Below are 26,414 nucleotides of genomic sequence, written 5' to 3' on the forward strand. Positions count from 1 at the left end.
TTTTGTTTATTGCGGTAACGTTGGTTTATAACATTGTAAAAATTTCAGGTGTACATCATTGTACTTCTATTTCTGCATGGACTACATCATGTTCACCACCAAAATACTAATTACAACCCATCACCACACACATGTACCGAATTATCCCTTTCACCCTCCTCCCTCCCCCCTTCCCCTCTGGTAACCACCAATCCAATCTCTGTCCCTATGTGTTTGTTTATTGTTGTTATTATCTACTACTTAATGAAGGAAATCATACGGTAGCAACATCTTTTCAAACACCACATCTGACCGGGCAAGAGAAACAATAGAAAAAATAAACAAATGGGACTACGTCAAACTAAAAAGCTTCTGCACAGCAAAGGAAACCATCAACAAAACGAAAAGACAACCTAACAATTGGGAGAAGATATTTGCAAACCATACATCTGATAAGGGCTTAATCTCCAAAATATATAAAGAACTCATGCATCTCAACAACAAAAAAACTACCAACCCAATTAAAAAATGGGCAAAAGACCTGAACAGACATTTCTCTAAAGAAGATATACAGATGGCCAACAGACACATGAAAAGATGTTCAAAATCACTAACTATCATGCATAGCCTTCTTATTAAGTGAAGAGGAAAATGGAAGCCCAGAGAGTTCTGGGAAGTGCTCTGTCCAGAGTCACCAGAAAGTTAGCAGCGGAGCTGGGGCTGGAGTCTGGGTCCTGTGGTTCCAGGTTCTGAACTAAGCTCTCAGAAGGAATCGCTGTCCTATGCACAAACACATGCCTCCCAGTGGGTCTCCATGTCCTTCTGTCGCATTATTCACAGATGAAGCATATGCGTGCCCTTCTCTCTGTAATCTGAGAGGCCCCGAGAAACCACTGTCTTCATTGATGAGTAACATGTCACCAGTAATGATGAATCCAGTTTGGTTAATCATTCCCTCCTGCCCCTCCCCATTATGATCTTTTAAATTGGAATGGGCCCAAATGCGAGAGCATTTTAGGTATGTACTCCCTTTGCGTGAATTAGTTTGTCAGAGGTTTACATGCCACACCCCTTCCTGCCCCTTAGAAAGAAAATCTGAGTTGCAGTGGTACCAGGAATTAATGGGCTGAAAAGAAGGGGCTCTGAGGGCAGAACACATGGGCACGCCTGACACCTTTCGGTTAGTTTTACACTTGGAGCTGGCACTAGCTTCCTTGTATTTCACCCATTCCAGTTCCTGCCCTCCCACTCTTATGACACTGTGCAATAGCCAGTCTTACCTGCATTTCTAGCCCTGTATGATATTTTGGTGATTTTATGTAATTACTTAAACACATACCATCCTCTACTTCTGTGGCTTTCCTTTTTTTTTTCTTTTGTTGCTTCTGAGCCTGCCTTTTCCAAAAATCCTTCCTGAATCTCCCCCAGCCAGCTCTGAACACACCTTTATACTGTGATTCTTCACTGAGTGGCACTGGGAGATGCAGCTGCTGTAAGCCGTTGCAGACCTTTTCCTCTGTGTGTGCTGCTGAGAAAGCAAAGTGAGGTAACACAAAACCTGGATTCTCGTTCCAGGCCCCCTCACTAACCTATGACAAGTCCCAGCTTCCTCCTCCTTAAGGTAGCTCACCTGCCAAGATGTGGGAGATTGTTATCAAATGTCCCTTCCAAATCTAAAAAGCAGGAGCCTATGGTTTTGATAGCGTGCAATCATCTGGGAGTAGGAGAAAGAGCTCACTAGTTCTCTTGGAGACTGTGCTCTACCACTGAACAAGAGGCAAATGGCACTCAACACACAATCGGGGGTTCCTGGATAGGATTCAGCCCTACCGTTAACTTTCCCCAGGACCTAGGATAAGTCTTTTCAACATGCTTAGCCTTGGTTTCCTCATCTACAAGTTAGTGATAAGAGTGTCTGCCTCATATACTGTGGGGAGGATTGAATGAGATAAAGTATAAAAGTGTAGCACATGAGATAACTTTAAAAAATGTTTGAGTGACTGCCACACAAAGAAGATATTCAGCGCTTGTTACAATTGGCTTTTTATCTGGTTGGATTTGACATAATTGTAACTATCAGCCGACTCTCCATTGTCTGGAATGAGGGATTCTTCTGTCCCAGAGACAGATTGTAACACATTTTAACTCAGTGGCAAGGCTGCTGCTGAGTTTGCAATCAAGGACATCCTGGAGAATCCATGATTAACTCAGCATTTAGCAGAATCTCATTCATACTTTGGAATATTTGACACAAGGACATGTATAGCTAGACTTGCAGTTCCAACATAAAAAAAATCAATGACTTCATAAACATATCTATAATCATTAAGAAGGTGTTTCCAATAAACCATAATGAAATTTATTATTATTTCACCTATAATACTAAATAGATTTTCAAATGGATAAGGATCAGCTCAACTCATCTCCTCCTGTGAAATTGCCCATTCAGATCTGCCCACTGCAATATACTCAGGAGTGATTTGCAGCAGATTAGCTCAAGTGACTTCACATTATAACCTTCTGCTCAAGACACTTTCCTAATGGGTTCTGTTTCTTCTTGGGTCTTCAAAATCTTCTTTGGTTTTTGTTCTTCAATTTCAGAAGGATTTGGGACAGTTTAGAGTGGTCCAATAAAATGTAATAAAATCAACTAAGGAATGTGAAAAAAATAAGCCTTAAGGCCAAAAAATTAAAGCTTGAGTATGCTTAGAGTCAGGTAGAGAAAGCAGGGAAAAGTATGGTGAAAGACATATTTATTCAACATACGTTAACCTACATTTATTTATTGAGAATCCACTGTGTGTTAGAGATCAGAATATCTTGCTTTCAAGATATTCCTAGTCCAGGGGAATGAGGAATTAGCACTGTGCTGGATGTGTATATAAAGGATTTGAAGCTGGGATGTGAGTTAGTTTTCCATAGCTGCTGTAACAAATTATCACTAACTTAGTGGCTTAAAACAGCCCAAATTTATTATCATGAAGTTCTGTATGTCAGAAGTCCAGCACAGATCTCACTGGGCTAAAATCAAGGTGTCAGCAAGGCTGCGTTCCTTCTGGAGGCTCTAGGGGAGAATCTTCTTCTTTGTCTTTTTCAGCTTCTGGAGACTCTCCACATTCCTTGGCTCATGGCTCCTTCCTCCCTCTTCAAAGTTCAGGTTGAGTCCTTCTTCCTTGCATCACTCTCACCTCCTCTCCTGACCCCCTCTTTCACTTCCAATAACCTGTATTAGTGTTCTAGAGCTGCTGCAACAAAGTTCAAAGCCACAAACCGGGTGGCTTAAACAACAGAAATTTATTGTCTTACCGTTCTGGAGGCCAGAAGTCCAAAGTCAAGGTGTTGGCAGGGTTGGTTCCTTCTTAGGGCTGTGAGGGAAGGATCTGTTGAGGCCTCTTGCGTAACTTCTGGTGGTTTGCTGGCAATCTTTGGCATTCCTTGGCTTGTAGAAGAATCACTCCAACCTCTGCCTTCACCTTCACATGGCTTTCTCCCTGTGTATGTTTGTGCCCAATTTTCCCCTTTTTGTAAGGACACCAGTCATATTGGATTAGAGGGCCACTCTACTCCAGTATGACCTCATCTTAACTAATTATATCTATAATCACTCTATTTCCAAATAAGGCCATATTCTGAGGTCCTGGGAGTTAGGATTTCAACACATGAATTCTGGGGGACACAATTCAACCTATAACAGGACACTTAGGATTACACTGGGCCCATCCAGGTAATCTAGGATAATCTTCCTATCACAAAATCCTTATTTTAGTCATATCTGCAAGGTAACAGGTAACATATTCACAGGTCCCATGGACGGGATGTGGTCATCTTTGGGGAGCTGTTATTCTGTTTACCAGAGAGGACTTCTGGGTCAGATATAATTGAAGACCTAGAAGAGTTTCTAATGTGCTCTATTTATTAAAATAGAGCTTAATTTCAGGCCCCTTTTCTATGGCATGAGAAATCTTTGCAAAAGAACAATAAAGAACTCTGTAGATGTTGTGATGTGTGTGTTTGTTCTGTGTGTGTGCAGAGACAAAGAGGGCCTTTCAGTGATATTTCCCCGTTGTCTCTGCCTTTTTACAAACATTCTGCTTATTGACTCCACCTGGGACTATAGAGCTGCCCAGCTTTCCTGATAATCACCATGGGATTGCATCCGTGTATCCTTTGTATTCTTATGCATCCTAGTGGATTCTCTCATGCCCATTGGAATCCCATTAGGTTTAAATAATGTCTGCCTGTCAATGCAGGCTTCTCCAACTTGTTTCTTTAATAAGGCTGCATACAGTAAAGCATTTTGGGAAGGAATTTGGGGACTAACTCAAAATAGCAAATGTTCCAAACTTCAAGTTAAATTCAAGATGATTTTAGTGAATTGGCCATTCTGCACTTGGTTTGGATTTTGTTATTTTTTTACTATGTTTTTCCCCCCCTAAGGCTTATCACCCTGGTTGTTTCAATTTGGTATAATTCTGTAGTTTTTCTAAACAAGTGTGATGTGGCCAGTTGATCAGCTGATATGACCGTGGCCAGTTTCTGTGGGTCAGGAGTCCAGGCACCGCTTAGCTGAATCCTTGGCTCAGAGTCTCACAAGGCTTCAACCAAGATGTCATCCAGGCTGTGTTCTTGTCCAAAGGCTCAGCTGGAGAAGAAGTCTTTTTCCAAGTTCATTCAAGTTGTTGGCAGAATTAATTTCCCTGTGGCTATATGAATGAGGGCCCAAGCTTTCTGCTGGCTGGAGGCAATCATCTTAGATCTTAGAGGCTGCCCACAGTTCCTCCCCATGTGGGCTTTCTCAACATGGCCACTCACATCCTTAAACCAGCAAGGTTAGGATCCCACCTCAAGGAGGGCCCAATCCCTCTTTTAAGGGCTTTCACCTGACTAAGTCAGGCCAACCCAAGATATGCTCACTTTTGGTTAATTCAAAATCAACCCATTTGGGATCTTAATTACATCTGCAAAATCCGTCATCTTAGCCATATTCTGTTGGCTAGTAGCAAATCACAGGCCCCTCTCACACTCAAGGGGAGGTTTTATACAGGGAATGAACAATAGCAGTGCCAATCTTTGGGGGTCATGTTAGGGTCCATCTACCACAGGTGTAAACAAAATTCACATTGCGGAGAGCAAGAGAAGGATTCAAGTTGAGATAGTTGTGATATAAGTGGTCATCCTGGGAGAACTTGAAAGATAAATTTAGGCCCCTTTTCCTCATCTGGTGGCTCAGAATCAGGGAGACAGAGAGTGGGATGTGCAGCTAGGCTGATTGATGCTGAGCTGCAAGATTTCTGTCTGAGGGTTGCTTCCCTGGATCCTAAACTTAAGGGCGGGGCTGAACCCGTGGGAACATTCATGGCAATTAACTTAATAGGCACTTACCTGCAATGTGTCAGGACCTGGGATTTGAAGAATTCACAGGGGAGTAAGATCATTCCTGCCCTGGGATTGTTCCCAAATGAGTGGCACTGCTCACTATTCCGTCTACTTATGGACCAGCACCACACCTAACATTGCCTCTTTTTTATTGAAAGAATAGAAACAATTGACATTATCCTTATTTTCTGAGACAAACTTTTCCGGATAATTTCCACGGCAATTTTAATAAAACCCGAATGGAAATTCAATTTATTAAAAACACATCTTTTTTCATTTCCTCATTTTCTATTTCATTGGAACTTTAACATGAGTCTGAGAAGAGAAAAAATTGGATGAACAACTTAAAACAAATCTCTTAAATGCCGGTGGAATTGTGTGAGGCCCTGCACATCATGTATTTTCTATCCTTGGTCCATGGGGAGCTGGTTCTCACAGTCCGTGGTATCTGTGGGGAACTCCCCCAGAACTACAGGAGCCAAGCGTCCACACTGGTCAGAATCAAACTCCAGTGTGTACAGATCCCTTTAAAGGTAAATATTTTCACAGACTCTGCGATATGGAATTAGAATACTGTATCCTCATGTTACTTAAATATGCATGCACATAAAACTAGGTCTCAACTTATATTTTTAATTTATACTACTCTGGAATCAAAACAAATGAACAAACTAAAAACAAACTACAAATGCAAAAATAATCTAAATTGTCAAGAGTAATTAATTTTGCTGAAACTAGATTGCTGCCTGCACTAAGGCGTGGTGTGGACTATTCCCTTACTTTTTCATGCCTTTCCTCCTCTGTTGCACTGGAGCCAATCTTTTCACGGCTTTTTGCACTGCTTCAGAACCTTCATCCCTGCAGCTCACAGCGATGTCATTTGGAGTTCACGCAGCAGGAATTCATCATTTGCCTACAAAACCTGCCTTTGTTCTTTTCTCATTAGCCTGGGACAATTAAAATAGCACTATTTGACTGGTGACAACTCATTTGTAAATATAATTACAACCTTGGACACTGGAACCGTGAGAAAGGATTTGGAAATAAAGCAGTCATACCGATAATTCAGAATATACTATTTTTAATTTTTAAATGTTTATCGATGATGTTAAAAATTTAAAAAGTCTTGTAGGGAACTTCAAGACCTCTGAGAACTTGTCCTTGGACTTCTGTTTATAAAATCAGTCCTAAAATAACTAGGATAGAGAGCCATTTCTCACCCTACATAGTTTTATCCTCCTCGCTTTGACTTTGGAGGAAGCAGCAAATAACATCTGGAGGCTGGACATCAGGTACTCCTGTGAGAAGCTGGATCAGGATGGTGTGGGTGGACACGCGACGTGAAGTCTTAGCGTCTGGGTAGCCAATAGGATCAAGCAGAAGAAACCCTGAAGCAAAACTGTGTGTAGTAGCCCTATGTTGTCCTGAAAATAGCTGTGGGGGATGCTGCAAAAGCCAGTGTTCTCCCACAGGATGATATCTGGCATCATTTATAATTTTAGGATGCTCATGCCAGTGATGGAGGATTCACACCTTAAGGTCAGCTGTCTTGATCGATAATGAACTTTTTTCAGGTCATGAGTAGAAGTTAAGAAACAGTCTCTGGACAGACCTTGGGGACTCCTTCCTCAGCCAAAGAAGGCCTGCCTGTTCACCATGTCGCCGTCACGTTAGGGGTGTAGTATAGCCTGGTCCACAAGAGCTCTGGGTTCCACTTTGGACCCTGTCACTTTAGAGCTACATGACCTTGAGCAAGGTGTTTAACTTGGATAAGCATCAGGTTGCTCTGCTGTAAAATGGGAATAATAGTAGCACTTACTTTATAAGGAACTAGATGGAATAAAGCAGGGAAGGTGCTTGACACAGCACCCAGGACAGAGCAAGTGCTCCATAAATCGAGCCATTATTATTTGCATTAATACAAAATTCTGTATTGTGATACAGGCATTGGAAAGGATGACTCTAGAACAATAGTTCTGAAACTTGTCTGCTGAGTATCTACAAGAAGTAGTGATACCTAGATTCCACCCCTAGAGATTCTGGGATATGTGGTGTAGCTGGGGCATTGGGATTTTAAAAGCTTCCTAGGTGGTTCTAATATGCAGCCAAGATTGAGAGTCAATTGCTGCTCTAGAAGAGCTCACAGTAGATGTAGGCTGGTGCCATGAATACTGGAGATTTGGATCCTTGTCCCAATCTGATAGTTGACCATTGGTGTCCTTGGGCAAGTCACATTCCCACTCAGTTTCCCCTTTACATAGAACGAAGGCCAGATTTCAAATAAGCCTCACAGATTTCGAATGTCATGGTCTGCAGGCTCAGAGCTGATAAAAAACTCCAGTCTCTCAGATTCTAGCTCTATCTCCAAGCTGCTTTGAAAAAAAAAAAAAAAAATAGAATCAATGAAACAGTTTTTAAACTGTTCTCTTCAAGTGAAACAAACATGAAAAAATGCATTTCTCCTTTTTACTTTTTTACTGGTTGATATTTATAAACATACCAAGAAGGTTAGTATTTGAGACACAAAACCCAGAATTTGAAGTACACAGCAGCCAAAAGGTGGAAGGAAGGCTGTATTTTATTGCAATTTGCCATCAGCCAGTTTCCTTCTACACTTAACTAAGAAAACCAAGGATTTGCGAATGTCTTCCACAGCCCCACCCCTGGCTCCTGATACACACTGGCAGGAAGGACTCTGTGTATTTTATGGGCAGGGAGATTTGGGATAGGGCAGGTTGAAGGTCACACTTGCGTTGGCATTTAATCCCACTGTCAGCTCCCAATTTGTGAGTATACACCCCAGTTTCTTGGTTGTCCATTCACAACCACCTCTTAGTAACTATGCTTTAGAAAGAAGTAGAGAGAGGAAAACATCGATGAACATTATGTGATCTGCTAGTAGTATAATAATGGTCATACCCATGACAATTTATGGTTTACAAAACACTTTCATGTACATTACTTCTTGGTGTTCACAGTAAGACTATGATGCAATATTTTTATTTGAATTTTACAGAAAGGAAAACTGACACATAGAGAGATAAGGTGATTCACTCATGATGTCCATCTACTAAGTGGACTCCATCAGCAAGGACTCCATCTCCCATGACAAATGCCACATATCTGCGCTGTCCCAGGCTCACATCTGGAGTGGGAAGTGTGAGTCGCAAAGAACTCGGGAGTCTTGTGATCTTTTACTGTCTGTGCTAAGAGTCTTTGAATTTCTAAGATCTGTTCTCTCTCTTCTCTAATATCTTCCTCTCCCTCTTTCCTCCACTTTCCTGTATTCTTTCTTTGGCTTTCTTTATATCCCACTCTCTCTTTTCCTCTTTGTAACAAATCTGGTAACTTTACACAGCGAGAGTCTCTTTTTTCCGAACCCCAGAGCATCTGTAATTCTCCTCGAGCGCTACCTTCTTTTTCCCAAGGGAAGCCTTGCTTTGTCTCCATCGAGACAAGAGTTTCATTCTGGTCTCTGTGCTGCTTGACTGGAGCCCAAACCCCCTGCCGTGTTCCTGCAGACTTCTTTTCCAGAAGCACCAGGTCCGTGTCCCCAGCCGCCACTGGACCTGTTGGGAAAGGAAACAATTCACAACCTTGAGCCTCTGCCTGCTTTCTACGGTTGCCTTTTGGCACTTCGGTTCTTGTGCTGCCCCAGGCACTGCCTATTAGAACATTGCCCTTGATCATCATTTGAATTTATGCGTGAAGTTTTCATCTACTTTACACACTCTGCTTTGGACTTCCTGCCAACCAAAGGCTGCCCCTTTCTCTGGCTCTGTCCTCCCAACCACCCAGGTCCCCATTGTTGAGTCGCAGACCTTTCTAAGGTAGGATACACTTTCCCAGTCCTTCCGGAGTTGTATATCCTAATCAAGGAAGATTTCATAAGGAAGAGAAAATACCCAACATTTTTATGGATCAGTCTTAAAATCTGGGTTACTTTGGGGTCAGCACCGTGGCCTAGTGGTTAAGTTCGGCACGCTCCACTTTGGCAGCCTGGGTTTGGTTCCCAGGCGTGGACCTACATGACTCATCAGCAGCCATGCTGTGGGGGTGACCGACATGCAAAATAGAGGAAGACTGGCATAGATGTTTTAGCTCAGGGTGAATCTTCCTCAGGAAAAAAAAAAAAAAATCTGGGTTACTTTAACTCATGCAATGAGTTTAATTATTTTAAGATTGAGCTTTTTTTTATTGAAATTTTATGAAATTATGCTATTGACCTCACCTTTTAAACTAAAAAAGTATCTACTATGTTTTCTATAGAACTCTCAATTTCATGCTAAATTTTATTTAGAGAAAACATGTTTCCAGATGATAAGACTGTGATAATAATCATTTGAATTAGACCAGAACTTATTTCTGATATTATCCATGTGGAAGATTATCTTAGCTTCTGAATAATTTAAACGAATTTTTGGTTTGCTGTATTCAGTGAAGAAAATCGGTTGAGTTTAGATTTCTTTTCTTCCTTTGTTAGTCACTATGTGTTTTTTCATTTCAATCAGTGGATTATGTATTATTAGATGCATTTCATAGAAAATACCTATCTTATATGGAAATTGAGGGTTACAAAGACTACGTAATTTGAGCTAGATAATATCGGACCTGGATTTGAAATTAATCCTTTGTTCCTGAGTTCCAGTATATTTTCTCTCAGTCATTTTTGCAGAGCCTAACTAGAGTCACTTCCTTTATCTGGCCTGGTTTTTCTCGTCTGTTAACAAACTATTTGAATTAGTTAATAGCCAATGGCCTTTACAGGTCTAACATTCTTTTTCATGTTAGCCCTAAATTGCCAATCTAAAAATTTCTTGTATGAAACATGCAAAACATGATTTAGTGTAAATATCTCAGATATCTCTTATCTTTTTGTGGTTACCAAAAAGGACAGTATAAAGCTATTTCCCTAACTAGGTAAATGGTTTCTGTAGTCCAGACAAAGTCATAGTTTTCCATTTTGCTCTGTTATTTTATTTGATTTGTTTAAATGACTTATGTGGTTAAAACATATATATTGGCACAGGCCTCATGAGATTTTACATCAATTATTCCTTTTAAAGCTAAGTTGAGTTTTTAGGGTAGATGCTTAATCATTCCAATATATAAGGATGTTGCACTTCTGAATATAAGCCCAAGAAACTTTGAAACATGAGTCAAACCCCCATTTGAAAGCTTCTTTAGAAATTGTTACTTTATTTCTACCAGATACCTCTGCAATTCTTGAAAGCATATTGATTCCGTTAAGTGGAGGGCTCTCAATGGGAAATTCTTGCTGTCTGGTCCTGTCTCTCTCACCACATGTTACCTTGAGTCCAAGTACCTGCATTTCATCAAAGCGATCAACCATGCCTTTATATATTCCTTGTGGTTTAATGTTCAGGGGGTTAGATGCTTGATCACTCAGCGAGAGCATGCAATCTTGTGAGTCATGAGGGCTTCTCAGAACTCTTTTAATTCTCAAAAGTCCTTAATTTGAAGAGACAGTTCACTAATGCTTTAAACAAGTTCCCATGCCCTCTCCATCTGCTTGCATTAAAACAAGGTACATCACCCACTCTGCTTCCACTGTCTCCCAATGGGAAGTGGACATGATTCCTGTCTCCATCACCCAGAAGACTCACGGTCTTCACCACCTCCACCTCCTTGTTCAGAATCCGCAGCACGCCACCTTCACGGAACCACGCAGGGGAAGTGGAGCACACTGACCGACGTGCGACACTGAGCTCAAGGAGATTCTCCCACACTTTTGCATTTCTCCTGCTGCACGTATTCAACTGAGGGCAAGTGAACTCAGACTTCCATGTTTATCCAAACATTCCTTACCGGCAGGTGTGTAGATCTGTCTTATTATTAAGATAAATATTTTTGCTGAAAATATCTAGCAGGCCATTCTGTTCTTCCAGAGCCTCGTGTACCCAGGACTCAGCGGTGTTATTGTTAGTTTAATTATCTGTCTCCTCTAGGAGACTCTGATCTCTTTAAGGATAGTAGCTTTCTCACATTCATTTTCATTTCCTGCAGTTCCTAGTATAGTTTCTGAGGTTGATTGACGCACTGACTGACAGATGTGATTTGATGAGACCCAGTGACGGATATTACTTAGCCGCATTCAATATGAGGGAGGCCAAGTATTTTGGCCAAGGATTCTAAACTAGTCTTCCCCAATGGAATTAACTCCAGATATTCTGGTACCTAGTTATTATACTACACTATTTATACTACGCAATCCATAAAAGAGAAGGATACATGGGAGAAAATGAAGTTGAAGCTGGGACTTAAAAAACTGGTAAAACTGTTAGAATTTCCACCATTATAGGAAAGATGGGGAAAACAATCTCAGTTAGTAAAAACTGAGGGGTGGGAGGAAGAGGCAGAACTTGAATATGAACTTGGTATATGTGGGAAGGAATAATTCAGTTTGCTTAATTGAAGTTAGAGCCCAAGCTGGAACAGAGTGGAAAAAAGATTGGTGGGCAGATCTGGGTCTGTTTTCAGAGCGTCTTGAATGCTAGCTAGCAGTACTTAAAATTGGTAAGGACAACTATAAATTATAATCTTTTGCAACCATCTTTTACATTTGGATTGTACTCACTGACATTTAAAGTACTCTTATAGATATTTTGTGTTTTCATCCTTTTAATTACCTTATGACATAGAAAATGCTGGTTTTACCAGTCTGAAGACTGAACCTCAATTTGGTGTCAAGTTGCACCATCCTGCGGGGTGCCTCTCCTTTACCTGCTTGTAGAAGGGATGGAAATCTCCTGGAACAGGTTGTGTAGTTCTGAATGTTTGCCCTCTAAATTTTGCATACCGTTTTCAAGATGTCCATGGCAGAAAAAAAAAACTACAATAAGGGGTAAATGTTCAGACAATATGATATCATGCTTGCATTTATCTTCTAGTCCCAAAGCTACTTGCTGAACAAGGCTGTGTCTGTTACAACTCATCAGTAACCCATGGCTGGCCTTTGCGATCTTTGTCCTATCGGACGCCAAGGGGGGTTTGCTGCTCTCACCTCATTCATTCTCATTCGGTCAGCTAGTCACTCAGTTAGCACGGAGGCTCTGCTCAGGTGATAGTGAAACATCAGACATAATTCCTGCACTCAGGAAACTGACAATTTATAAGAGGAGACAACATTTTAGTGTAATTTCTAGTAAAAGGTAATAAGTAACTCAAACTACTAGTCTTGGACAGAGAAATTGTAAACAAACGGTACAAGAGTACGTTACTTCAGGTTTGCTGCTCAAATATGTATGCTGTGTGTTTTAATAGGTTTCTTTGAATCCAGAATTACGCACAAAAATACATACACACATCCCACACCACACATATGTGTGTTTCAAAACAGACCAGCTATGCAGAACATTCTTGAACTCGATGAACTCTACTCTTACCAGAGGGAAAAAAAATGTTTGCCTTGACAACTAATACACACACACACACATAATACACACCCATACATACAAATATTAATACTTGGGCTATAGAAATTCTCACCTTAAATAATAAAACAATTGCTGAAATTCTTAGAACCTTCTATCAACAGCATAGACATTAGAACTGTAAATAAAAAACTCTTCTTTTTGGAAAGTGAGAGGAAAAATAACCAGATACTTTTTCTGACTAGCTACTCAAATAACTACTAAAATAATTGAAATTGACATTTGCTTGGCCTGACTTGAATTTATTTGGGAGGGGTAACATATACTCAATTCTTCCTAATCATTAGGGTCAATAAAACATGCATCTTCTGCTTTTCTCCCTCTTTTGGACAAGCAGCTGACTGATAGCTGAGAATTAGATAAGGGAAGTATGTTGGCTCAAATATTTAGTACCAGTCAATGTTATTGTAACAGCAATAATTAATTTATCCATTCAAAAAATATTTATTGAGCTCAAGTCCAGGCACATAGAACCAGTGTTAGGAAATAAGGGTAAAAAAATATGCATGAAACAGATTGCATATTCCAAAAGTGACCGCAAAAATATTTCCTGTCCCACATGTTCTTCTAGAACTTTCCCTCTCCCCTGTCAAGAGGTAGAATATATGCTCTGCCCCCTTGAACTTAGGCCTTTGTGACTGAATTAACTAATAGAGTAGAGCTGCTCTGACTTCTGAGGCTAGGTCATAAAAGAAATACAGCTTCTAGTTCTCTTAGGACACTTGCCTTGGGAGCGTTGACCTGCCATTTAACAAGTCTGAGGCTGCCATCTTGTGAGGAAGCCCAAACTAACTCATGTGCAGAAAATGTATGTAGAGGTGCTGAGAGTACATGAAGAGAAGAGATGCCCAGTCAGCCCTCAGCTGCTTTAGCCCTCGCCCCCACTGATCTGGCTCCAGCCACTATCTGCTATGACTATGTAAGAAACTCCAAGCCAGCACTGCCCAGCTGAGCGAGTCTCAAATTCCTGACTGAGAAATCATACGAGATAAATGGTTGTTGTTGTTTGAAGCAACTTTCTGGGGGCTATTTGTTATGCAATAATAGATAACCAAGACGGAGCACATAGAATACTGCCCTTAATAAATTCTAATTTAGTGAGAGACATCAGTCTTAATAATTTACATAAATAATTACAATGTAAAGGTGATAGTTATAAGTGCCACAGGAGAAAAGCAAATGAAGTACTACAGGAACCCAGAGAAAGGTGAGATAAGGTCCTCTTGAAGCTAACATGGAAAACCTCATAGGGAGCTGGTAAGTGAATTGAACCTTGACTTAAGGATGACATTTGGACATGAAGAGGTGAGAAAATTCCAGGTAGAAGGCACAAGTTACCCACAAATGTGTAAGGATTTTGATACATACCTCGCACATTTCTCCATTATAGTAGCCCTGTTGAGCCCTGTAGGGCAAGATTAACATTTCTATGGCATCTTTTGTCATTTTGTCTTATGGAAAAATCAATCTGATGTTTTTGCATCCAATTTGGAATTCATATCTGTTTTATTTGATATGCATGATTTTGAGAGCTCCTGGGATTTGGGCATCCCCTATCTCCGTCAAACCCACATTGTCAGAGCACCTACCACGTTCCTGTCCCTCTGGCAGGCTTTGGGGAAAAAGGGAAGAATGAGACATTGTGCTTGTCCTCAAAGAACTTATGGCCTGATGGTGGAGACAAATAAGAGCCCTCCCAGTGGCAGTGCAGGGCACTGGGTATTAATAAGATAGGTGAGTTAAGAGAAAACTGGTGGCACATGGGAGGGAGTGAGCGGCCTTGCCTGAGGGGGTCCGGGAAAGGCTTGCAGAAGAGGCAACATTCTAGCTGAATCTTTAAGGATTCAGCGCTGCCAGGCAGAAAAGGAAAGAAAGAATTCCGGGCACAGGAGACAGGAAGAAAAACGACTCCAGACATAAAACATGGTGTGTTTTGGGAACTGCAAATAGTTGAGTACAACCCAGAGTGCAATGTTTAAGTGGGAAGCCTGAGATAAGGCTGGAGCAGGAGGCAGGAGCCAGCATAGTAAGGGGCCTACATTCTCCGTTATGATGAGGAGTTTGGGCTCCATCCCAAAGGTGATGAGGAGAATCTTTAAAAGGTCATGAGTTATTGAGTCTACGTGTTCAAATCATAATTATTTTTCACACAGTCATTTTCTCTATGTATGGTTTCTGGGGCTAGAACTCACTCTTTGATGAAAATCCTTCTCACTTTTGCCTACTTTAAAATTCTGTCATCCATATCCCCAGTGGATAGTATTCACCCTAATGATTGGACCTAATGTAGCCTAAAAGAAATGGCACCTTACAGGAATCAGAAGCAATCTATTCCAAAGTGTTTTCCACTCACTGTTCTTTCTGGAAATGTGGTTTCTCATGCCATGAAACTTGCATGATGCCATAAAGGCATGAATTGTAGTAATTTATGGACTGTGGCTCTGTCAGACACATTCGATCTCCTAGAGATGGATTAATTACAATTTGAGGACCCCCACTCCCATACAAAAACCACATTATTAGCCTATTCCCACTGTCAGGAAATCTGGTGGTAAATAATTCAACATAAATACAATCTCAGTGGGGAATTGCAAGTGCCTATATTTCATGACCCATGACATCCCCTGTGACATGATGCTGTGCCGATGGGACCGTGGGCTCATTAATGAACCCTCACATATTGGTACTGCTCCCATTGGTACAGGTTATCTGATCTGCCCGAAGTCTTGTCATTCATCATCCTTGGCAATGAAGGACAATTGCTCCAGAAAATCTATTCCCATATTTCTTCTCTTCTGTAAGGCTGATGGTGCTCTAAATGCTTTATGATTTTTTTTTTTTTCCATTCAGGTCTTTCAGAGTGCCAGGAAGAGATTTTAAATTCAGCCACCATTGTCCACTGAAGATATTTGTTTTTCAGTTTTATTCAGTTACAAAAGTCCTTCCTGGATAGTTAATAATTCTGGCTATTTCATGGCGAACCAAACAGATATAGCTCAGGGTCTCAACGAATTTGCAGTATAGCTTTGTATTGTTGGGAAAAGAGCAACATTAACAATTACAGGATTTTAGAGTTGACAAAATGCTTTCCACACACGTGATGTCCTTTGAGTGCTCTTGGATGTGAGTGTACTTGGGCACACCAGCTGTCTTGGGGTATATACTGTTCTGAGGGCTGATAATTTGGTTTTCCCAAATCTCTGTACCGGACTTTGCCCTGCTGCCCTTCTCTAGAATAGTGCTTTCAATATATTTGTTTCTAAAATAAGCAATTTACATTCTTATGTCATTTAATACTCACAATAATCCCGTGAAAGAAGTACTGGTAACCTAATTTCCAATGAGGAAATTGAAATTTAGGGAAGTTCAATAACTCGCCCCAAGTGACAGGGCTAGCCAGTGGAATTGCTCAGTCGCAGTCCTGGGCTGTCTGACTTCAAAGGTCTTTCTCTTATTCACTGCTCTAAGTAAGTTGCTTTATATATCTGCATAAAATAATTTCTAGAAGTTTCCTTCTGCTTAGGATTTTAAGAATATGACAAAGAGATTGCTTGGTTCTTGTGAAGTTTATCATATAGTTTAGTTATTTTCGTGTAATTAATATAGAGAACAGATCTTAGCTGTGGTCATCTGTCCTTTGAGATTTGGATAAAATTGATCCAAGTTTCTGCTTGCACTAAACTCTCATGCCCATGTTTGTTGTCTCCTCACCCAGAATGGAATGTGATTCATGCTCTATGATTTCTCTTGAGATGTTTGTGTGTATAAAACAGACTTGGGGGCAGTGATTAGGATTTAATTTGTAGTGTTACAAACAACATAAAATTAAATATTAGGCATACCATCAAATTAAATATATAAATTTAGTTACAAGATGAATACAGTAGCTAGAGTTCATTATAAAATGTACAGAAGTAGAATAAAAATCAAAGTTGTCTTTCACTCTATACCATATGTTTTATCCTTAATACGTCATATGTGAGATGCCCATTTTTTCTGGCATCTCACCACTTGAAAATCATTCCCCTTGCTGCCTTTCCCACAGCACCAGGACCCAGCCATGCTCAGGCCCACCGCTCCTCTTCATAAGCCTGCTTGCAGCTCAGTCCCCTCATTCTTTTACATAGAGAATCTAACTTTGCACCTTTTCTAAATGGCTCATGAATGTGCTCTGCAAAGCAAAGGGCCACCTATCTCTTTCCTCATCTTTCAGCAGCCTGGCAAACCCACAAGTACTCATCAATGCAAAGATATGAAATCGACCATTCTCTTTACTTACCGTCCATACCCAGACCCCCAAAATATTCAACAGGGGAAGCCTCTACAATGAGATCTGGTTTCACATATCTTTTTTTTTAATTTTTCTTGCTACGTATTCACGTACTACACCGATGCACAAAATCTGTTATGAGGCAATATTCTGTTATCAATTTCTAAATAGCTCCTCACTAAAGAATGGATGAAAATGCTAAGAAAAGTCTTTTTCACTTCATTGTTGGTGTTGTCCAGTTCTGCTGACTCTCTTGCACGTGTTCCACATTGTTCCTATTCCACATTGGTCTGTGTATACTTATTTTCACTTTTTGGGATCATTTGAAGAAAACATTTAGTCTTTTTAGCTTAGTCAAGAATATAGCTAAGGTTTTATATCACAAAATATGATGAGCAACAGACTCGAGAGGTGGGCTGCCAAGCACCAACTTGACTTATATTAACACATGAGGTGTGCATCATTGGACAAGCAACCTCTCTAAGCTGCAGTTATCTGTAAAATGGAGAAACAAATAATAATTAAGTATTGTGAAGATTCAAATTGAAATCATTCTAGGAGGAGCCTTTAGCACGGTGCCTGGCATATAGAAAGGTCTCAACATATGCGAGTTGCTAATCACATTATTGTTTCTATTCTTTCCAAAAAGAATTATAGATGTTTGTCTCTGGTTATTTATTACCTTAGGAATAAAGTCTCACCTCTGCAAAATCCCACAGCTCCTCATTTCTTTGACTGCTTTGTGCTACCACCTGCTGCTTATGTGTTCTGTGTCTAAAGGGGAGTTTATTCTTTTAGACAGAAATGAACTCTGGGCAGAAAATTGATGCCTTGATCCTTCTTGGAAAATAATATTTAAATCAAACATTCTCTCCAGCCTTTACCTGCCTGGTGTTGTAGCTTTAGGTGTGCCACTGCTTAATCATTTCTGCCTGACATTGTGTCTGCTACATTAGTTCATGTTATCCCCATTTATAGAGGAGGAACTGAAGATTGGAGAGGTTGAGTCACATGTGTGGTTTAGCCATATAACTACGAAATACCTCCCTAGAGTTTGATTCATGGAAAGGTCCAAAACATATTTGTTCATTGAATGAGTCACTCAGCAAATACTTATTGTGCAACTAGGTAGTGATTAAATAATTTCATGTTCAGAGAAATTTTCAAATGGTAGATCTGCACCATTATTTATCTGAAGGGTAAAGCTTAGCCTTTTGTTTTCAGTAAAATCTGTATCCATTTGTGAAGCACTGTCAAGCCATTAGCAAGAAATGTAAAAATGTACTTAGGTTGATCCTGTGTGCTCCCCCACCCCATTCCAAAGATGTTTTTCTCCCTGAACAAATAAACAAAAAACACAGTGTGAATTGTGTGTAATCCAGTGAAGGAATGAGAACATTACCCAGAGTTTCCATCATGGACCTGATGTAAAAACTAAAACAACTCTTACTGACTTCAGTTGGAAAATGTAATCCTCCTCCAGAAAAGCTGAGAACTGCTGCAAAGGCTAAGACGGGCTCTAAATTATGCCTCTTCAGAGGAGGTTTGGCACGTCAAAGCAATTCAACTCAAGTCTCAGAAAAAAAAGAGACCTCTGAGGTCACCTCAGTGTGCCTCACCTCAGGCGCCAGGCTGCTCACGGAAGTTGCCGCTTATTCGGAGAACAGAGCAGCCCTACTGTCACAGGAGGAAGCCAGCTTGATGCAGGGGCTGAGATTCTAAAATTCCCTGAATGTTGCCCAGTTTGGTCCCTTCTCTCCATCACACCAACTCATCTTATTTCAAGCTTTAATATTTCTTCTCTAGGCTCTGGCATCAGCCTAGCAGGTCCCTAGCTGGCATCTAGCTCCCAATCTCCCTCAATCGCAATTGCCCGACATTCTTTTTAACCATAAATCTGGACATGTCAATAGTCTGCTCAGAACTTTCAAATCCTAGCATGACATTCAAAGACCTAAATGTTTTGTCTCTGTCTACCCAACCTATTTCATTTCCTTTCTCACATTTGATGTTCTATTAGTGCTAACATTGCAGGTCCTTGCATATTTGGTGGAGGTTGACATCTGTGCCTTTCTGCATGCTGTTTTCTGTTTGGAACACTTATCCCTTCTCCTCCTGGTTGTTCAGTCATCAACTCTTCCACAATGCATACCTCTCCCCATCGGCTGGGCTAAGGGCCCTGTTTTTTCCCCAGTGAACGACCTATGCTTACCTTTCCAAAAGAGTGTTTTCTCCTTCAAAGAAATCGTCATTGGAGGCTAAACACAGGTTCTGATATGGCTTAAATATGTTGTTTTAAATTCACATTAAAATCTTTTCAAGCTTTAGTCTTCACTAGATGCCCTGTGACCCAAGATATCAGAGACAGTTTATGTAATGATTCAACACATGTGTTTTCAAGTCAGGCAAACTTGGTTCAAATGATAATTCTGTTAATTACTAGTACGTGTCCTTGAACAATTTCTCTAACTATTGAAATCTCTTTTTCTTTCTTTAACACACAGATAATACGGCCAATTAGTGTTTTGGTAAGAATTAAATAATATCATACATAAACAAGAAGTATTTAGCACAGGGAATGGTTATAGATATATGTTGATCAATAAATATTTGAAGTAATATATCACATTAAAAAAAAATACTTTTGGGGGCCAGCCCCATGGCCTAGTGGTTAAGTTCAACACACTCCGTTTCGGAGGCCCAGGTGCAGACCTACACCACTCCTCAGCAGCCATGTTGTGGCAGAGACCCACATACAAAATAGAGGATGATTGGCACAGATGTTAGCTCAGGGCAAATCTTCCTCAACAACAACAACAACAAAAACACCCAAAAAACTTCTTGACCTTGTCAATCACAGATTCTCTGGTTTCTGTTCACTAGTAGAGTTTTCTTTTTTTCTGGGCTCTCAGAATTTATGTGATACGATGAAGGTCTATGCTGAGGTTACAGAAATAGGGAGGTCCTTCTACTAGACCACCTAAGGGTGTTATCTGGAGGTTTAAATGAGTTAACAAATGTAAAGTGACTGACACATGACAAACACTCAAGAAATGTTTAGTTGCCTTCTCACTGATGGCGAAACTTTGTTCTTTGAGGTTGTTTCTTTTCTTGGATAAAGATCTAAAGTCAAACTGTGTTAGGCATAATAACGGCTACCCCAAAGATGTGCATGCCCTAATCCTTGGAACCTGTGAATATGTTAGGTTACATGGCAAAGGGAAAGTAAGGGAGCAGATACAATTAAGGTTGCTAATTAGCTGACCTTAAAGTAGAGAGATTATCCTGGAGTTTCCAAGTGGACTCAATGTTATCAGAAGAGTCCTTAAAAGTAGAAGAGGGAGGCAGAAGAGGAGGATCAAAGAAAGAAATGTGACAACAGAAGTCGGGTCAGAGAGATGTAATGTTCCTGGTTTTGAAGGTAGAGGAAGGGGGCCATGAACCAAGGGACGTGAGTGGCTTCTAGAGACCTTAAAAGGCAAGGAGATGGATTCACCCCTAGAGCCTCCAGGAGGAATTCAACCCTACTGACACCTTGTTTGTAGTCCAGTGAGATCCGTGTCAGACTTCCGACTGACAGAACTGATACTTATGATGACAAATTTGTGTTGCGTTAAGCCACTAAGCCAGTGGTAATTTATGAAAACAACAATAGAAAATTAATATACAAATGAAGGAAAAAAATTTGTTTTTCTGATGGTCAGGAGTCTGGAGTTTTCATTAGAGGGCATCGTATTAGTTAAAACAAAATTGCCTATAAAGTAAGGAGCCAGATTTCTGGAGGAGCTCATGAGCTCTCAAGGCACATAAATCCTAACAGCTTATGTGTTCCTCATCCTTTACCTTTATCTTATCGGCAGACTTCAGGGAAAGCCAAAGTGTCTTCAGAAGTCATGAAAATGCTAGGGGGCCTGTCACAGCGCTGCTTTCCCTGTGTGTGCGGGTAGATGATTTAATGCTGGTGGGGAGGAGATGTGGTGGTAGCAGTTGTGTAAGATGTTGCACATCTGTTAACACTTTCATAAGATAATGACAATCAGAATGACCAGTAATTGTTTAGTATATTTCAAGAGCTATACGTTATTTCTAGTCTTCACCAAGAAAAGAAAGAAAAAATTCTCATGAAGTAGGTATCACTATGTCTATTTTAAAAATTAGGAAACTGAAACAGAGAAGCTGAGTGACTTACTCAAAGGTGTAGCACATGTAAATCATGGTGCCTCTACTCATGTTTAGATCTTTGTGACCCGAGCCTGTGCTTTGTGCACCATATAGCACTGTCTCCCTAACAAGCTGCAGCTCTCTTTTTCATTTTGAATAAAAATGACATGCTGACATGCTAAAATGTGTATCACACCTTAGTTTATGAAAGCGACCCCCTATCACCAGGAAATCAATCCTGTACACAGAGCTACTGATGGATTAGAAATTCAACGCTCACTATTTCTAATAGATGTGGCCCGTCCATCTGCTGCTTATGGTACTGAAGAGCTATTATTTCACTACAATATCATCATATAAAATGTCGTATTTCCCAGGCACAGTGCTGTGCTATGCAGTAACATTGAAATCAGAGGCTATTAGGACATTTTCCCAGAACAAAATGTGTCCCAGAAGAAACAATGTGATGTGGCTTCTCCTGGTGTGTTATTTTCTCCAGAGCACTGGTCTCCTCCCCTTGCAAGCTCACATATTTTAAGCTTCACAAATAACACTTGCAAGAGGACTGTGAAATGAAAGGCCCACACAGTGATGGAGAGCTCTAGGGGGCATGTGTGTGTGTCTGCTTTCCTTCAGCAGATTCTGAAAAGGCACAGAATGTGGGAGGTGTTATGGTAGTTTTCATGAGGCCTGGGAAGCATGAAAGAATCCCTTCATCAGCCTAATTTTTGCAGAACTTCCAGGTGAGGACAAGAAAGAAGAGGTTTATGAGCAGTCAGGCTAGAAATTCACAGTCTATTCTGTTTCAAGTCCATTGCTCAGATGACCTTACACAGTGTTGGGAACTGACGAGGGTGAAAAGTACATAAGCTTGTCAAAATTTTACTAAAGTAAATTGCCATCTGGGTTTTTGCTTCCTTGTGAGGCTATTTGCGCTCATCTGGAAGGGAAGATGGTGGACAAGGAACAAACATATAATAGATTCCTGTCTTTTACGGTTGACATTGTATCCCCAAGAAGCTAGAAGTGAGAAAATTCCTGCATTTATTTATTCATTCATTTAAACCATTTTGATTAAATATAACCAGTGTACTCAAAACCCAAGTATTTTGTTTCAACCCAAACCCAAGTACTGTTTCAACAAGGATACTGTTTTTTCTTTTCTCTAGACCACACCATTTCATACTTCCTGTATTAAACACATTTGATAACTGGTTCCTGCCTTTGAGAAACTTGTCATCTAATTGGGAGAAGAAACTTTTATATGTGGAAAAATCCAGGGCTATTTAAGGCACCTACCACATTGGCTTACTTAATACATTAAGGAACTGAAAATTATTTGGCTATAAAAGAGAATCTGCTTAATTAATGGCATGGACAACACAAACCATAATATGTCCAAACAGTGTGCTACCACTATAAGCCAGAATTACCTGGGAATGCTCTAGAAAGCAGTGAGCATATAAGCTGAACTTTAAAGACATTGGTAAGATTTGAAGGGGTAGAGGAGAACAACAAGGGTATTCTAGGTGACAAGGCTGCTGCATGCTCATCCACATATGTCCCTAAGTAGGCGTAGATGAAGTTGAGGCTTTTTATGGGAAGAGTGAGAAAGGGGTGGGAAGGGTGGGTTAGAGAGAGCCTTGACGGGCTGGCCCTGTGGCTTAGGGGTTGGGTGCGTGCACTCTGCTGCTGGTGGCCCGGGTTCGGATCCCGGGCGCACAGACGCGCCGCTTCTCCGGCCATGCTGAGGCCGTGTCCCACATACAGCAACTAGAAGGATGTGCAGCTGTGACATACAACTATTTACTGGGGCTTTGAGGGGAAAAATAAACAAAAAAAAAAAAAAAAGGAAAGAGCCTTGAGTACTCTTGTAAGAGATTATACCTGGTCCTCTAGGTAAAAGTAGCATTTAACAAGTTGTGTGTTTTTTCTTTTTTAGATCAGGGTAATGGCAGGTTCAAAGCACTGGCTGAGGAGCACTGGTCATGGTGAACTTGATGTGCTGGGGAGCAGAGGGACAGGGACTATTGTGTCCAGCGGGGAAGGTCATTTTATTGATCCAGCAGTGAGATAAGGGAGCATGAGAACCAATGAGTGGGCCCACTCTGTGCCAAATGCCTTACACACGTGATCCTGTTTTATCCTCTGGAGATCCTGCACAGTAGATGCCATCATCCTTACTTGAAAGATGAAGAAACTGAAGCTTGGACAAGTATGATAATGTGCTTCAAGTCAAAAGACTACCATGTTTGCAGAACTTTTCTTGGCTCTAAATCTCCTGGTTCTTTCCACTTCATCGGGCTGCTGGGAGATCATGAGCACAAAGTTACTGCATGTCCTGATTCAACCCCCACATCACAAGTGCCAATAACAGAGCTCACATCCTCCTCACAGACACACAAACACAGCCGAATCATCCACCTCCACTCTTCCCAGAAGGCTGGGAAAGGGAATCAGAATAAGGAGGGTAATAAATTCTCTCAGTGGGAAGAGGAGAATTCTTGTCTTGTTTATTAATTGGAGTCGTCTCCTTAGTGAATTCCACTGCTGTGATCCCCATGATGGGAACACGTGGGAACATTTTCTTCTTTTTTGGGTACTCTGGGGAAGATATCCTTCACAGTATTTTCCTTTTGGAACTTTGAAAGGCAGGTTATAATTAAATTCCTTTTTTGTACCTTGATGTCATCTATTCTAACATGTACAACCAGAACTATTCATGTCCTATGTCCTGTACACAACACTCTCCCTGCAATGACGACCTTATACTGGAATGATCTGCTTTGTGTCTTTCTCCCAGAAAAGACTGAGAAGTCTTTGAGACCAGGGATCCAGGGATGGTTGTTTTTTTAAAAATCTGTTTCCTTAAATTCTAGATCCTGGTACAGCGTCTTGATATACTTAACTCAACTGAATTATAGTTAAGAACTCTGACTGCATCTATAGCATGATCAACAACAAAATTTCAAAAATTTTCACAAGAAAAGCAAATCAGTGGATTTCATTATTCACAATGGTTAAACAACTGGACATGTAGAGTTAATGTGGATGATTTCCTGTTGTGAAGACTTCGTGCTTACTAACTGTGTAAGATGAGCACCTACAAACACTCACAGGAAACCAAAGTTATTTTTACCAGGTAATCTCAGACCTGAGTATTTTACTGTATCTATTCTTAATTATCTTTGCAATAAATTTGTTACTTTTACTAAATTTACTATTTATTATTTATTTTATGTATAATTATATTTTATGTTATATATATTTTATATATGATATGTATTTATATATATTTTTGTAATATTTATCATTAATTAATTATTAAGTGATTCATTTTGGTTTCTTTCATGGTGGTGTTTTGTTTTCTTTGGGGTTTTTTTTTGGTGAGGAAGATTGACCCTGAGCAAACATCTGTTGCTAATCTTCCTCTTTTTGCTTGAGGAAGATTGTTCCTGAGCTAACATCTCCAGTCTTCTTCTATTTTGTATATGGGACGCCACCACAGCATGGCTTGATGAGTGGTGTGTAGGTCTGCGCTTGGGATCCAAACCCACAAAGCCCGGGCCACTGAAGCAGAGTGCGCGAACTTGACTGCTACACCACCAGGCCCGCCCCAGTGGTGGTGTTTTTAAAATTCCTGTTTCAGCCCATCATCATGTTGTGTAAAAGAAACAGATCAGAAAACAAGTGACTTGAGTTTTAGTTTCTCTCTACCTCAAACTGACTTGGTGACATTGAGCAAATCATTTCTCATCTCTATACATTAAATACTTCACCTGTAAAGTGAGTGAGTTGCTTTAAATAAGTGTTACACTTTCACCAACTCTCAAATTTCTGGGCAAGGAAAGTTGTAGTGGTTGTGTCTGAGGGTCAGTATGTTGACCATCATCCTTGGAAGTTTCCAGAAGTCATAAACCAGCCAGGCAGGTTTGACCTGATTGATATCTTTCCTGGCCTAGAATCTCAGCTTGGCTGCCTGCTTGGCTCCTGCCCAAGCTTCCTGGCAGCCCTTCTAATGCTCAAGCACTCTGCCTGGGTAGGTAGATAGATCTTTATACACGTAGGGGGTCTTGGAGTAGGTAAATATGCTGAAATTGAAGTTTCCGGTTTCCAAATTTTCACCACTAAGAACATTTTTTGTTAAGTTGTTCCCCTATGAATTTGTTTTTAAAGTTTTGCCAAGCAAAAGCATGTAATGATTCATATTCCTGTATTTGTTTTAACAAAGAGATATTAAATCATTAATCTGAGCTTCTGGTAAAACTGTGATAACCAGTGTGACTCTCCAGTTAAAAGCACGTAAACTTCAATTGTTATTTCATGTGATCTGTTTGGAGGTGAATGCATGATTTCCAATTGGAGCAGAGCTTTACATAAGGAAGAAGAAGAAAGATCCGGAGCAATATGGTTGGGGGAAGGACACTGACGTTCTGCTGTTTTTGTTAGAGGGAGCTACAGGGGAAGTGGAGTTCTCAGGGCTGAGGCCGATAGTGGTTAGTTCAGAGGAGACTCACAGCAAATAATTACATATGTAGGCAAGTTTGTTCACCAGAAAAATGCAGATTCACGTGAAGCAGCAGAAAGAACACAGGAAGGAGGTTTAGGAAAGTAGAGAACAAAGTGAAGAGAGAGTATTTGACTTCAAGAACCAACACTATGTGGAGTAACCTGGGATGACAGTCACGGGGCAGAGTCACTAATCCCAAGATGTGAAACAATATTTCAGTGTAAAGTTACTTTGATATAATGTTAATTCAGTGTGAGCTGAGGGAGTTCCAGCTGGTGCAGTGTGTCTGGTTGGCTGGGGCCAAAGTCAGTACAGGAGCAGACTGAATAAATTGGTGTGGGTTCTGTTGGTCCTGAGGCCAGCATGAGGACACATCTCAAGTCTTCAAAAGCCTGGTACATAGCTATTGAGACAAAAATGAAAGATGGTTAAATTGTGCTGACTATTTGCTATTTCAAAAATATTAGATTGAATGAATGGATAAATGAATAATTGACCCTATTTTTAAGATCTATAAAAGAATTCAGGAAAAGTCTAAACAGAGAACGGATGTGGGCTGGAGTGGACTAAAGAAGAGAGAATCATGGAATAGAGCCAAATATGACATTCTCCAGGATTGGTGTGGTGGTGGCCAACTTATTGAAGAAATACCACAGCGCTGATG

This window comes from Ceratotherium simum, chromosome 11 (assembly GCF_057802395.1).
Source record: "Ceratotherium simum simum isolate JZ-2026a chromosome 11, ASM5780239v1, whole genome shotgun sequence".
NCBI classification, from domain to species: domain Eukaryota; kingdom Metazoa; phylum Chordata; class Mammalia; order Perissodactyla; family Rhinocerotidae; genus Ceratotherium; species Ceratotherium simum.